This window comes from Leptodactylus fuscus, chromosome 1 (genome assembly GCF_031893055.1).
Source record: "Leptodactylus fuscus isolate aLepFus1 chromosome 1, aLepFus1.hap2, whole genome shotgun sequence".
Lineage (NCBI taxonomy): Eukaryota > Metazoa > Chordata > Amphibia > Anura > Leptodactylidae > Leptodactylus > Leptodactylus fuscus.
The window spans coordinates 28523802-28538908 of NC_134265.1; the positions used below are offsets into that span (position 1 = coordinate 28523802).

The window sequence follows — 15107 nt, forward strand, 5'->3', positions numbered from 1 at the left end:
ATAGCCCACTAGTAAAGCTCAGGGGGGAATTACATTATAACTGTATGTGACAATCAGAAACAAATGTATAGTATACGCTCTGATTGGCACCCCCCTCCTGCTGTCACATACAAGTTATGCAGAGAGTCAGATCGTTTCTCTGTCTCTCTCTCTCTGCTGGGCTGCTCGTGTCCCTCTTCCTTTCTTGTTAGAGATCGCAAATTGCTTAGACAGGAGGGGGGGACACTTTGGAGCTCTATATCTTTGGACTGCATCAACATATCTTGATGCTTTCAATTGCATTTTAAAGAGGAGAATCTCATCTTTAAAATGATATCAAGAACTCGATGATTGGATGTACAGTTATGGAGCAATTCACTGTTGAAACGCTGTCGGGAATTGAGATCTGCAGTTGGATCTCAATGCCAAATAGTGTTTTCAACAGTGAATGGCTCCAAGACTGTAAGTAAAATCATCAAGTCCCTGGTATCATTTTAAAGATGAGAATCTCTTCTTTAAAATGCATTTTAAAGCATCAAGATATGTTGATGCAGTCCAGCGATATCGGCATTAGTAGGGAGGACGTAGTACTACGTGCTTGGCTACTGAAGTGCCACCTTGGGAGCATGTATAGCTACGTGCCTGGCAGCGAAAGGGTTAAGTTCAGAACCAGACCACACACTCTCACCCTCACTCCATTCATCCTTATCAAGCATACTGTTTATACCACACTCTTGTAAGCATATTATGTCTGCATCGTAACCCTTCATAGTGTCTAAAATAGCAGCTCTTCTGGCTCTATTAGTAAAGACCCTAACATTTAGGGTGCAGATTTTAAGGCGATTCATTGGATAGATAGGGTTTGGCCAAAGGTCTCCACCTGGGTATCATCTAAGAATTTTTCACTAGATGAAGAGGCTGGGGTGTAAGTGGGGGAGACATCAGATTCTGAGGACAGGTTTAAATCCATTGCTAGGACACAATGAGCATTGCTGATTTCTATAGGAACCGGTTCAGGTTTCTCATATCTGGCCTTTTTGGCTTTCCTTTTATCCTTTGATTTGGAAGTTATCTTCCGGGTCGGTGGCAAAGTGGTTTGAGAGACAGCATCCATTTTGTCTTTCTCCTCCTCAGGTTCTGACCACTGAATATTCTCCATAGGGTTTTCCCCCTCAGCCTCTTCCACTGCCATGTCCGTGTTAGAAACAAAGACATTCTCTGTAGTTTGGCTCAGTCCAGAACTTTCTACAATTTGTACACTAGTAACTGCTGGTGTAGGTGTCATATCAGTACAGGGTCGGACTGGGATGTCTAGGACCCACCAGTGGAATTGTTTCTAGGGGCCCACCATCTAGACCCCTGCTGACCAGCGGTACTGAGACAGGGCATCTAAAGGTAATAACAGGTCGGGAGCCATACTGCTCACCCATTATACCATGTGAAACAACGCACTACCTAAACCTACTGCAACACCCTGGATGGCAAGTGAACAGCGTGACTCCTAGAATTGTTACCATTACCTGTAGCTGCTCTGTCCTGGAAAGCTGATCTGCAGAGGAGCAACCGATGTGGCAGGCATGAGGTGTAAAATAAATAAATAAAAAGCATACTCATCTGTCCCCGGCACACTGTTGTCCACTGCTAATGTCCATTCAGTCTTGTGCCAGCGCCTTCTTGCTGGGAGTCCTGCACCTCTTATAACTGTAAAGACCAATTAGATACAGGATTTCCAGAAATGAGGCGCCGCTATGAAACTGAACATTAAAATGTGCGATTTGTCCAAATCAATGTCAATCTTTTTTATGTCCTTTGCTCAGTATAGGGCATAAATGCCTGATCAGTAGGGGGCTGACACATGGTCCCATCAGCTGTATGGAGCCACTTCTGGCCCCTGTTATTTACACAATGCAGGCCTAGAAGCAGAAAACTCCATCCGCTGTTTAGCCACCCAGCGCCTTCACTGCAGCTCAGCTCCCACTGACTTCAATAAATGCTGAGATGCAGAGAAGGTGCCGGCTGATATACAGTAGACTGAACTTTCTGCTTCTGGCCCCATTTTGTGTACAGCACTGGTGCCAGAAGTGGCTCTGTACAGCTTATCAGTCCAAGGGCTGGGTATCGGCCCTGTACAGATCAGGTATCTCTGGCCTATCCTGAGGATAAACCATAAAAAATTATGCCTGGACGACCCCTTTAATATACACCTGCTAATGTGCGACACTTTAAAGAGGTTGTCCAGTATAATCTTTTTCTTTTTTTTTTTTTTTTTTTTTTACAATTAGCCTAAGGGAGGTGAACTCATCAGTTCCCCCAGTTTCATGTACCCCTCCATCTATTTCCCCAGTTTCATGTACCCCTCCATCTCTTTCCCCAGTTTCATGTACCCCTCCATCTCTTTCCCCAGTTTCATATACCCCTCCATCTCTTTCCCCAGTTTCATGTACCCCTCCATCTCTTTCCCCAGTTTCATATACCCCTCCATCTCTTTCCCCAGTTTCATATACCCCTCCATCTCTTTCCCCAGTTTCATATACCCCTCCATCTCTTTCCCCAGTTTCATATACCCCTCCATCTCTGCCCCCTTTCATCCATGACCTCCATCTCTTCCACCAGTTTCATGTACCCCTCCATCTCTTTCCCCAGTTTCATATACCCCTCCATCTCTGCCCCCTTTCATCCGCCGACCTCCATCTCTTCCCCCAGTTTCATGTACCCCTCCATCTCTTTCCCCAGTTTCATATACCCCTCCATCTCTGCCCCCTTTCATCCACTGACCTCCATCTCTTCCCCCAGTTTCATGTACCCATCCATCTCTGCTTCCAGTTTCACATACCCCTCCATCTCTGCCCCCTTTCTTCTGCCGACCTCCATCTCTTCCCCCAGTTTCATGTACCCCTCCATCTCTTTCCCCAGTTTCATATACCCCTCCATCTCTGCCCCCTTTCATCCGCCGACCTCCATCTCTTCCCCCAGTTTCATATACCCCTCCATCTCTGCCCCCTTTCATCCGCCGACCTCCATCTCTTCCCCCAGTTTCATGTACCCCTCCATCTCTTTCCCCAGTTTCATATACCCCTCCATCTCTGCCCCCTTTCATCCGCCGACCTCCATCTCTTCCCCCAGTTTCATGTACCCCTCCATCTCTTTCCCCAGTTTCATATACCCCTCCATCTCTGCCCCCTTTCATCCGCCGACCTCCATCTCTTCCCCCAGTTTCATATACCCCTCCATCTCTGCCCCCTTTCATCCGCCGACCTCCATCTCTTCCCCCAGTTTCATGTACCCCTCCATCTCTTTCCCCAGTTTCATATACCCCTCCATCTCTTTCCCCAGTTTCATGTACCCCTCCATCTCTTTCCCCAGTTTCATATACCCCTCCATCTCTTTCCCCAGTTTCATATACCCCTCCATCTCTTTCCCCAGTTTCATGTACCCCTCCATCTCTTTCCCCAGTTTCATATACCCCTCCATCTCTTTCCCCAGTTTCATATACCCCTCCATCTCTGCCCCCTTTCATCCGTCGACCTCCATCTCTTCCCCCAGTTTCATATACCCCTCCATCTCAGCCCCCTTTCATCCGCCGACCTCCATCTCTTCCCCCAGTTTCATGTACCCATCCATCTCTGCTCCCAGTTTCATATACCCCTCCATCTCTGCCCCCTTTCATCCGCCGACCTCCATCTCTTCCCCCAGTTTCATGTACCCCTCCATCTCTTTCCCCAGTTTCATATACCCCTCCATCTCTGCCCCCTTTCATCCGCCGACCTCCATCTCTTCCCCCAGTTTCATGTACCCCTCCATCTCTGCTCCCAGTTTCATATACCCCTCCATCTCTGCCCCCTTTCATCCGCCGACCTCCATCTCTTCCCCCAGTTTCATGTACCCACCCATCTCTTTCTCCAGTTTCATATACCCCTCCATTTCTGCCCCCTTTCATCCGCCGACCTCCATCTCTTCAGTTTCATGTACCCCTCCATCTCTTTCCCCAGTTTCATATACCACTCCATCTCTGCCCCCTTTCATCCGCCGACCTCCATCTCTTCCTCCAGTTTCATGTACCCACCCATCTCTGCTCCCAGTTTCATATACCCCTCCATCTCTGCCCCCTTTCATCCGCCGACCTCCATCTCTTCCCCCAGTTTCATATACCCCTCCATCTCTGCCCCCTTTCATCCGCCGACCTCCATCTCTTCCCCCAGTTTCATGTACCCCTCCATCTCTTTCCCCAGTTTCATATACCCCTCCATCTCTGCCCCCTTTCATCCACCGACCTCCATCTCTTTCCCCAGTTTCATGTACCCATCCATCTCTGCCCCCAGTTTCATATCCCCACACCTTCAGTATTATATGCTTCACAGTGGCCCCCCCCCCATGCAGTATTAAATAATACATTTTGGGCCCCCACAGTAGGCCCCCCACACCCCGAGTATTAAACTTACCTTAAGTCTCACGTCGAGCAGTCGCGCGTCCTCCTCCATCTTCTGGCTGCAAGTGCTGATGACGTCAGTCATCAGCGTCTGCGTCGGGGCAGAGGTCACTCTGCAGTCAGTGTAGGCTGTGGTCCACGTGACCGCAGCCCGACTGACAGCTTTCAGCGGTAAGTACATTTGTACATACCGCTGAAAGCAGCTATCACTCACTAACAAGGAATCCTGTACTGGATTCCCGGTTAGTGAGTGATGTGTGGGCGCGGGAGGTATGCAGATGCATTGGTCAGGGCCCCTGACTAATGTATCTGAAAAAATGCACTCCGGGAGTCGGGGCCCACCGGGGGATTCCCCGGTACACCGGCGGGCCAGTGCGACCCTGTATTAGTAGCTTTGTTCTCCTCAGGAGTGTTTTCCCTCACAATTCCTGTCACAGAGGGGCTGTCATCTCCAATTACATCTGTTGGCACGGTTAGGGAGCGTTCACACTACCATTGGTGTCCGACATGTAGTGTCCGCTCCTAGTGTCCGCTCAAAATCTGTCACGGACACTAAACCCTGCATGCAGGGTTTTTCTGTCCGCTTGAGAAGTCGGACATCTCTTGTGGACAGGGAAGGACGGGCACGGAGTGCAAAAGAATGCACCCGATGCCCATTCAAGTGAATGACAGGTGTCACGGACACATCTAGTGTCCGCTCCTAGTGTCCGTGACAGATTTTGAGCGGACACTAGAAGCGGACACTACATGTCGGACACCGACGGTAGTGTGAACGCCCCCTTACAGTTAAAACTTCAGCAATTACTTCAGGTTGGGCATTAGTTTCAGTCACAGGGGTGAGATCCTGTACTGACTGCATCACAGCAGCAGCATATGAGGTGCTCTGACTGACATTTCCCTCACGCTTGTTTACTGTGACAGGATATGAGCTGGTCTCAGGCCCCCAGCTCACTATAGAGTTGGTACAGTGAGCATATACTTCACAATTACAGGCAATATGGCCAGAAACCCCACAAACATCACAGGTACGAGGCTCAGGGCAAGCCCCGGCCTCATGACCATTTTTTTTGACAATTTCTTCAGACTTTTCCTGTCAGACATTCCTCCCTAACATGGCCATATTGGTGACAGTCTCTACAGAACTTGGGCTGTCCTGGGTAAAAAAGGAATCCTCTGTTCCCAGCAATGTTACAGTTGGCAGGAGGGTGAGACAGACCCCCTATGTTGTCCGGGTCTACTCTCAACCTGACCCAAAATTTGACTTTACAATTAAAGATGCCAAATCGATTGTGCTGCTTAACACCACCTTTACCTGACAGACAATCCTTGTGTAAGTAGGCCTTGACTAACTCCACATCTGTATATGGGTTGTATAGGTGAACTGTCAGAGGTTTTTCCTCTCTCCCAAATAAAGGTTTAACCATGAGGTGATTCACAGCTGGATCAACCCCCATGGCAAGTCTGACTTTTTCAAAAAAATGTAAACACACTGTCTCCTCATGGAAAGTTATGTCATATGTACCTGTGGAAGTCCTGAATAGCATAAATTTGGGATAAATCCAGGCCACCGACCCCTTGAATTACCTTCTGAACAATATGATTTAGTCCCAGAGATAATCTTTTCCTCTCACTGACGATCAGCCTGACACTGTTGATAAATTGAGCTGCCATAATGCAGAGAATGATCCAATTCTGACCTTTCAGCCAGCACACCCGGAGTGCAATGGATGAGTCTCACACTTTTTTTTATTTTTTTTTCTGCGTGCCTTTGGTTTACACTTAAGCAGAGATGACTCATTAGAATGGCAGGTATGGAAAGCGACGGGTTCAGGCCTGAAGCGGAGAACTTGCTGCATCACCATGACAGTTGAAACTCTAAAGTTCCAGCGGTGTGACTGAATGAGTGGACTGTCGCTCATCCACTAGAGGGAGACAAAGGCCACCTGGAACGCTTTGCTAACACTGTGGCGGCAGCAGCAGCAGGTTCCGATAGTCTAACCATCTGAGTGCACTGCACAGGGCAGCATTGAGCAACAAACTAGCAAGTGAGAAGAAACAAGGAATGAGCACTGTCTTTCAACCAGGGAAAATCAGGGGAAAGCGCGAACGCAGTCCCCCACTACCACAAATTATGCAGTCGAGTTTCCCACATTTGGGGAAATTGCAGGGTCAGCACACCTGGAGTGCAATGGATGAGCCTCACCCTGGGAGAGCCACCTTGGTGTTCATGGAATCTCCCCTGCCAGGTAAGTATGAGTTACTTACCGACTGCTAGGCCAGCGCCCCTCCCCTGCAGCCCTGCCGCATTGGGGAGGCATTGGCCCTTGGCCAACAGAGATCCAATTGCGTGGTGCAATGCCACACCGCATGCGTTTTCCTCGGTAGGCGGCCGTAGCACGGGCTGCGCTCCATCCCTCTCCCCGACACCCTGCTGCCTGCATACAAATGTTCCCGGCTAGGCATTTCCAAGATGCAGTGCAGCAAGGGCAATTAGCATAACACGAAAGGGGAGGGGGCGAATGGATGGCGGCTTCCAGAAACCGAGCTCCAGCGGCTGCGTTCCTGGGCAGCAGAGTTAGGCAGGAGGCAGCTGCCTGCGTGCCTTTGGTTTATACTTCAGCATCGAGCAACAAACTAGCAAGTGAGAGGAAGCAAGGAATGAGCACTGTCTTTCAACCAGCGAAAATCAGGGGAAAGCGCGAACGCAGTCCCCCACTACCACAAATTATGCAGTCGAGTTTCCCATTTGGGGAAATCGCAGGGGTCAGCACACCCGGAGTTCGATGGATGAGCCTCGCCCTGGGAGAACCACGGTATTGAAATAGCTTTATTCACTATCCGTCGTCAATCCAAATAATTACAAAGTACTGCGACGCAGAGCATATGATACACCACATACAATACTTGCATAATAAATAAATACGATCCCATACCTCATGGAGCAGGGCAAGGCAGAGCTCCAGGAAGAAATCTCCCTGAGTGCTCCATCTTACCCCACCCCATACCAGTACTTCGTAGCCCCACAGCATGCATGCATTCAACAACTGGCTATCTGACATGTGGAGGAGGGGGGGAAGGGAGTAAACACAGGCCTGAAGCTTTATTGAAAAACACACAGACATGAGGGAGGCAAACAATTCCTATTCTGACTAGAACAATAGTTCTGCCAGAGCACCCAAGCCAGCGTGGGGGAGGAAGGGGGAGAGGGAGGGAGACTGGCTTAGGGCTTTGTCAGGGCAAACATACCAAATACACAGTCCTGCAAAAACAAAAGCGCAAAATGGAGGAAACAATCGAGGAAAAAGGCCTCAGTCTTCTTCTTCGTCTTCGCCTCTCAGGCTGTCCAAGATGGAGTAGTTCCGGAGCAGACTATGGATGAACCTGCGGCAGTCCTGAAAGGTGACTTGTTCCCTCCTGAGAACAAGCCTGTTTCTGGCGAACCAGATAGCGTCCTTGAAGCAGTTCAAGATGCGCCAGGCCTTCTCACAGTCAGTCTCTCTGTGGATCCCCGGGAACAGTCCATAAAAAACCAAATGGTAAAAAAGGTTGCTCCTGGGGACAGAGTCCTGCAGATCGTCCTCCAGGGCATCCAACAGACCCTGAGCAAACAGACAGGCCCAGAAAAGATGGTGGGTGGTCTCCTCCATGAAGGGACATCTGGGACAGTAGCGCTTCTTGCACAGGTTGCGGTCATGCGTGAACGACCTCACCGCCAATCCTCCCTGCACGGCCATCCACGACATGTCCTTGTGCCCGTTGGTCAGCTGGGCCGAAGAGATGTTCTTCCAAACGACCTCCACGGTTCCAGCCGGCAGCCCTGGGATCTCCTCCATGGTGTCCTTAGCTCGGATGAGCTTGTGGACCGTCTTGGGTTTCCAAAGGTCAGGCTTGAGCCCCTCCAGCTGGTGCTCCCTCATGAACCGAATGACGTCTCTGTAGTGCCAGGGGACGGTCCAGTTGTAAGGGACAGAGCTGTTCCACTTGTCCCATCCTAGGCGACGCCACAGGGGTAACAGGAACAAACGGGACATGGCTCGGACTGCCGACTCCTTTCCGGTCATCAGGGTTCTGCGGACACAATCACAAACAAAGGTTAGTCTCAACAGAGTGGGGATGTTGGGGACACCATTACCTCCTTTGGACGGGTCCTTGTACATGACGGCCCGCTTCACCCTGTCCATCTTCGAGCCCCAGATGAAGCGGAAGACGATCCTGTAGATGGCTTTGACCACGGTGTTGAGAGGTGGCCAGGCCTGCGCGGTGTACTGGAGCACAGGCAGGATCTCATTCCGCAGGACCAGTGTCTTCCCTTCCAGCGAAAGCTGTCTGAGGCTCCACAATGCAATCCGCTGGTTGCACTTCGCCAAACGCTCATTCCAGGACCTCAGAGCCGCTCCCTCCTTTCCGAACCAGACTCCCAGGATCTTCATGAACTCCAGTTGCACTGTGAAAGGAAGAGAAGAGGATGAAGCCAGCTGCCAATCTCCAAAGAGCATGACCTCTGACTTCCCGCAGTTAACTTTTGCCCCCGAAGCCCGGCCGATCTTCTCGCAGGTCTGGGCGAGCATGGAGACCAATGATCTGGGAAAGCCACCTTGCTGTTCATAGAATCTCCCCTGCCAGGTTAGTATGAGTTACTTACCGACTGCTAGGCCAGCGCCCCTCCGCTGCAGCCCTGCCGCATTGGGGAGGCATTGGCCCTTGGCCGACAGAGATCCAATTGCGTGGTGCAATGCCACAACGCATGCATTTTCCTCGGTAGGCGGCCGTAGCACGGGCTGAGCTCCATCCCTCTCCCCGACACCCTGCTGCCTGCATACAAATGTTCCCGGCTAGGCATTTCCAAGATGCAGTGCAGCAAGGGCAATTAGCATAACACGAAAGGGGAGGGGGCGAATGGATGGCGGCTTCCAGAAACCGTGCTCCGGCGGCTGCGTTCCTGGGCAGCAGAGTCAGGCAGGAAGCAGCTGCCTGCGTGACTTTGGTTTATACTTCAGCATCGAGCAACAAACAAGCAAGTGAGAGGAAGCAAGGAATGAGCACTGTCTTTCAACCAGCGAAAATCAGGGGAAAGCGCGAACGCAGTCCCCCACTATGGGGCCCCGGTCCTGGGCGAGCTCAAGGAGAGCGCCCAGAAGAGGCACCGCTAATGAAGTGAACATCACAGCCCCAAAGGGCAAGATGAGCTATGTGGCAGCTGGAAGCCGCGTGGACCAGCCAATTCCCTGCTGAAGGGAAGGGGGCGGGCCCTGTTCAGGATATGCAGATAAGGCCAGCAGCCACCGACCAGCCAGCAGAAGTTAGAGCCGCCGCTCAAGAACCGAAGCACGCTCTATTTTTCAACCCAAGCATTGGAAGCCCCAACAGGCTGGAACATGCAAAAATTGCTGCAAAACTCAGTTTCGCTCCTCTCCACGGAAACCTTTAGTAAAAGGCGAAAGATTTGTTCGTTCTGAAGAGAAGCCCAAGCATACCGAGTGAGAGGCCCGCCCCCGGGGTCCGAGGCCATGGCCCCGGTCCTGGGCGAGCTCAAGGAGAGCACCCAGAAGAGGCACCGCTGATGAAGTGAACATCAAAGCCCCAAAGGGTAAGATGAGCTATGTGGCAGCAGGCTCCTTTGGCTTCCAGGTGGCAGCTGGAAGCCGCGTGGACCAGCCAATTCCCTGCTGAAGGGAAGGGGGCGGGCCCTGTTCAGGATATGCAGATAAGGCCAGCAGCCACCGACCAGCCAGCAGAAGTTAGAGCCGCCGCTCAAGAACCGAAGCACGCTCTATTTTTCAACCCAAGCATTGGAAGCCTCAGCAGGCTGGAGCATGCAAAAATTGCTGCAAAACTCAGTTTCGCTCCTCTCCACGGAAATCTTTAGTAAAAGGCGAAAGATTTGTTCGTTCTGAAGAGAAGCCAGAGCATACCGAGTGAGAGGCCCGCCCCCGGGGTCCGAGGCCATGGCCCCGGTCCTGGGCGAGCTCAAGGAGAGCGCCCAGAAGAGGCACCGCTAATGAAGTGAACATCACAGCCCCAAAGGGCAAGATGAGCTATGTGGCAGCAGGCTCCTTTGGCTTCCAGGTGGCAGCTGGAAGCCGCGTGGACCAGCCAATTCCCTGCTGAAGGGAAGGGGGCGGGCCCTGTTCAGGATATGCAGATAAGGCCAGCAGCCACCGACCAGCCAGCAGAAGTTAGAGCCGCCGCTCAACAACCGAAGCACGCTGTATTTTTCAACCCAAGCATTGGAAGCACCAGCAGGCTGGAGCATGCAAAAATTGCTGCAAAACTCAGTTTCGCTCCTCTCCACGGAAATCTTTAGTAAAAGGCGAAAGATTTGTTCGTTCTGAAGAGAAGCCAGAGCATACCGAGTGAGAGGCCCGCCCCCGGGGTCCGAGGCCATGGCCCCGGTCCTGGGCGAGCTCAAGGAGAGCGCCCAGAAGAGGCACCGCTAATGAAGTGAACATCACAGCCCCAAAGGGCAAGATGAGCTATGTGGCAACAGGCTCCTTTGGCTTCCAGGTGGCAGCTGGAAGCCGCGTGGACCAGCCAATTTCCTTGCTGAAGGGAAGGGGGCGGGCACTGTTCACGATATGCAGATAAGGCCAGCAGCCACCGACCAGCCAGCAGAAGTTAGAGCCGCCACTCAAGAACCAAAGCACGCTCTATTTTTCAACCCAAGCATTGGAAGCCCCAGCAGGCTGGAGCATGCAAAAATTGCTGCAAAACTCAGTTTCGCTCCTCTCCACGGAAATCTTTAGTAAAAGGCGAAAGATTTGTTCATTCTGAAGAGAAGCCAGAGTATACCAAGTGAGAGGCCCGCCCCCGGGGTCCGAGGCCATGGCCCCGGTCCTGGGCGAGCTCAAGGAGAGCGCCCAGAAGAGGCACCGCTAATGAAGTGAACATCACAGCCCCAAAGGGCAAGATGAGCTATGTGGCAGCAGGCTCCTTTGGCTTCCAGGTGGCAGCTGGAAGTCGCGTGGACCAGCCAATTCCCTGCTGAAGGGAAGGGGGCGGGCCCTGTTCAGGATATGCAGATAAGGCCAGCAGCCACCTGTAATGTCCCGGTACTGCTAGTCCAATTTGCTCTACTGCAGACCGAGATAGCATGGACATTTTCATTTAAGGTAAATATTTTCCTCCCCCTTCATTCCTTCTATATATTTCTATTCTTCCAGGGCCAGCACACAGGGGGTCTATTAATGCGCCATCTTGTGGATGTTTTTGTGAACTGCACCTGCCTATACTTTGCCATTGTAATTTGAGTTGTTACTGTAAAGGGAGTGTCCATTATGATTAGCTGACCTCCAGGACCAATCAGGCTCCCTTGACTGGCCTGGAGGGAGCGTTGAGTGACCACCCCTCTAGAGGGGGTTGGGGGCGTTTTTGGCTGAGTTCTTTTGTGTGGGGCTACAAGTCTGAGACATGATACAGCTAGCAGACTGAGCACATGGAGCACGGATGATGGCTGCCCACTATCAGGGTACACCAAGCAGAGATGCGTTCTCCTCTGTCCTCAAGGCCCTTCTCAGAGAGTGTTTTCCTCTGAAGCTCTAATCTTACAAGCGCTGAAGTTGATGGACTTGTCTTATCTGTACATCTGGGACCTCACACGTATATCTCTATCCAAGTAAGTCCTTGGGACAAATCTATAGTAAGAAACCCATAGCTAGTCTGGCAGAAATTGAGGGTCTCCCGTTGCCGAATTGTATCTGCTCTTCTATATACGTGTACCCAGTTTGTTGAGGACTAACCCCCCTGGATACAGGCCATCTTTACAAGTATATACAAGTTAACTGCCAAGCAACTGCTATCCAAAGCATTCTGCCCCATCCTCTGCTAATTGGACACTACCTACAAAGATCGCTGTATTGTATGTGAAGAAGTTCTCCATATGTACATTTGTATTACTTTGTCCTGCTAGTAAAAAGAAAAGCAACGATTACCCCCGAAGCCTGGTTGTCTGTTGTCATTGTCAGATATCACGCAGGGGAGGGTAGTCGGGGACATCAAAAAGGAGAGTTTGTGCACATTTGGGACCCAGGATTTAATCCCCTGAAAGCCGGCCACATCAGATATTACCTGTGATACCAGCCCTGGCCCTCCTGAGTGTTGCAAACCCTTAACCTTTTTGTGGCGTCACGAACAGGATTGTGCCTCTGTGCCTACCTAAAGACTGTATGTTGCTTCTGGAGAACTACTGCTCCCAGACTAACCGCAATCACCAGTACTCTCTACAAAGTGGGGGTGAAAGCATTGTGTCTCTGTGCCTGCCTCAAAGACTGTATGTTATCTCTGTAGAACTACTGCTCCCAGCATAACCGAAATTACCAGTGCTTTCTACAAAGTGGGGGTGAAAGCCTTATCGAGACTGTGTTGTTGTATTCCATGCTGTGTGACTGTATATTCCACCATTTTGGATTGACTAGCTACTTGGGCAATTCAGCAGGAGTAAACTCCACCCACCAAACTTCCCCCAAGTGCCAAAACTGGGTGTTGCCATCTTTACTAAAGCACTGAATCCAAATCCATCTAAACTGTAACAGGACTCCAGCTTTCCTGCCCCCAATTCTTTTTGCAAAGACTCCTTATCTCTTCAAGGATCAAAGTGACCATCCTGCCTGCAGCTTCTGCCAGAACCTCAACTGCCATTGTCTGCTGTTACCTGCCATCCCTGGGATACAGATAAGTGCATTTTATAAAGTGACTTTGTATTTGCTGAGATTTGCATTTCATAAAAGAGACAGAAGCCTTATTATTTTACTTAAAGAGACAGTATCCTAATCTTTGCAAAAATGTCTACATCGCCTCAAGATGCCCTGTCTGGCGCAGATAACACTACCACCTCATCCTCCAGTGCTCCTGCACCTCAGGAGACAGCTACCATCTCTGCTCCAGCTCTTGGTAGAACGACAGGCTTGCCTTTCTTTATAGGACCCTCCAGTCTTCCAAGTTACAGAGGGGATCCTCATACCCTTGCTGGGTTTCAGGAAAAGATATTGCGTACCCTTGAACTTGTATCACTTTCTCCCAAGCAGCAGGTACAGCTTCTCTTAGGACAACTTGAAGGTCCAGCTGCTGAGGAAGTTCGTTCCTGGCCACCGACAGAAAAGACCACCGTTGACCAGATCCTCACTCGTCTGAGAAAAGAATTCGAAGTCCAATCACCAACTGAGGTTCGTCTTAAATTCTATGACAGACGTCAGAGACCAGGTGAGACCCTCAGAGACTATGCACTTGCCCTCCAGTCAGCATATAGGGCTCTGCGCCAAGTTGACAACATTGATCCTACTGCTGCAGAAAGCATCATTACAGACAGGTTCATAGAAGGTGTGGACTCACGGCTAATACAGAGTCAACTCCGCATGCTAGCAGCCCAAAATCCAGACATTTCTTTTCTAGATTTTAAGACTTTGGCCCTACGAATAGTGGGAACTGATGCACCTTGTGCTAATTATTACTCTGCCACATATTCCCCAGACCTGGCTGGTGGAATCTCCGCTGCATCTCCATTACCTCCTATTGCGCCCATGCAGGCCACTCAGACTGTACAGGCTCCTACTCCTGCCACTATACCCTCTACCACCGATGTCCTTGCTCAGGTAGTGGAATCTCTTTGCCAAGCCCTAAAGGAATTAAAAGGCCAGTCTTCATCATGTGAGTCCTCTTTATCTAGAACATTGCCTGCAGAGCCTCACTCTAGCCGCCCAAGTCCTGATAGGCTTCCTCCTGACCGGTCTTCACAACGTGAACGTCCTTATTGTACTTACTGTGAGCGTGTTGGGCATTACAAATACCAGTGCTTTAAGTTAAACGGGACACCACCGAGGCCAAGGGCCGCCCCTCGGGAGGTGAATCCAAAGGCCCAGGGGGACAATCGCCATGGACATCCAGATTCGACTCCAAGTGCCCGTACATAACTATTTGGATTGAGGGTGTACCATTAGAAGCTTTAGTGGACACTGGGTCACAAGTAACAACTATTGGGCAACAAGCCTTTGAGAAATATTGGGACTCTGACATACTAAATTCTGGGGGTAAAAACTCCACTTGAATCTACTATCTGAAAATGCTATACTCCAAACCAAAGAACAGCGTAAAATTTAACTTTTATTAAATAATGTTAAAACAATAACTCCGGGTATATAGAAGATAAAGTGTCAAATTAACTGCATAACCTTCCTAATAAAGCCTTTGCATGAAAATGACTCAATTAGTGTCTAGCTCCCAACTCTCTAGTTCAGAAGCCAAGGGTATGCTTATTGATCCAGAAATAACTTCTCTCCTGGATCAATAACAGATAGACAAATGTCTCATTAATATTTAGAAGACAGAACATTGGCATGCCGTCTATAAAGTAGCAAAATGGGCTAAGGTATTCCTATATTAGGATATAAGCTACCTCCCACTCTGCCCAATGTTAGCTATCCGGCATCAAGCCGATATAGCAGCTGATGGTAATTTGCTGAGGATCTATTCAAAGGTTTTAAGTCCCCATTCACATATAGTATAGTCCCGTCTCAACGCGTTTCCCTCCCGTATCTAGGAGTTCATCAGGAGACTAAATAACTGAAAAAGTCTGTTGCTTCAATCTTACTGCTAATCATTTAGGTATCCTATGCTTTCCATATATCCTAATAGCCAGGAACCCTACCGGAGCCTATCTACCTCCTTTTTTGGCGGCTCACATTTACTTTGGACTCAATAGTCCACTTTCTGT

The 15107-nt window shown here is 50.2% G+C and overlaps 5 non-coding genes and 1 pseudogene across 5 annotated transcripts; all 6 read right to left on the minus strand.

Moving 5' to 3' along the window:
• Positions 1 to 6496: 6496 nt before the first annotated feature.
• LOC142190730 (U1 spliceosomal RNA) lies at positions 6497 to 6659 on the minus strand. Its single transcript, XR_012714410.1, has one exon. It is a non-coding gene; the product is annotated as a U1 spliceosomal RNA (small nuclear RNA).
• A 433-nt stretch (positions 6660 to 7092) lies between these two features.
• On the minus strand, positions 7093 to 7266 carry LOC142190749 (U1 spliceosomal RNA; annotated as a pseudogene).
• Positions 7267 to 9761: 2495 nt separating this feature from the next.
• Positions 9762 to 9877, minus strand: LOC142190887 (U5 spliceosomal RNA). Its single transcript, XR_012714536.1, has one exon. It is a non-coding gene; the product is annotated as a U5 spliceosomal RNA (small nuclear RNA).
• Positions 9878 to 10199: 322 nt separating this feature from the next.
• Positions 10200 to 10315, minus strand: LOC142190882 (U5 spliceosomal RNA). Its single transcript, XR_012714531.1, has one exon. It is a non-coding gene; the product is annotated as a U5 spliceosomal RNA (small nuclear RNA).
• Positions 10316 to 10637: 322 nt separating this feature from the next.
• On the minus strand, positions 10638 to 10753 carry LOC142190878 (U5 spliceosomal RNA). Its single transcript, XR_012714527.1, has one exon. It is a non-coding gene; the product is annotated as a U5 spliceosomal RNA (small nuclear RNA).
• A 323-nt stretch (positions 10754 to 11076) lies between these two features.
• Positions 11077 to 11192, minus strand: LOC142190875 (U5 spliceosomal RNA). The gene has a single exon (XR_012714525.1). It is a non-coding gene; the product is annotated as a U5 spliceosomal RNA (small nuclear RNA).
• Positions 11193 to 15107: the final 3915 nt, after the last annotated feature.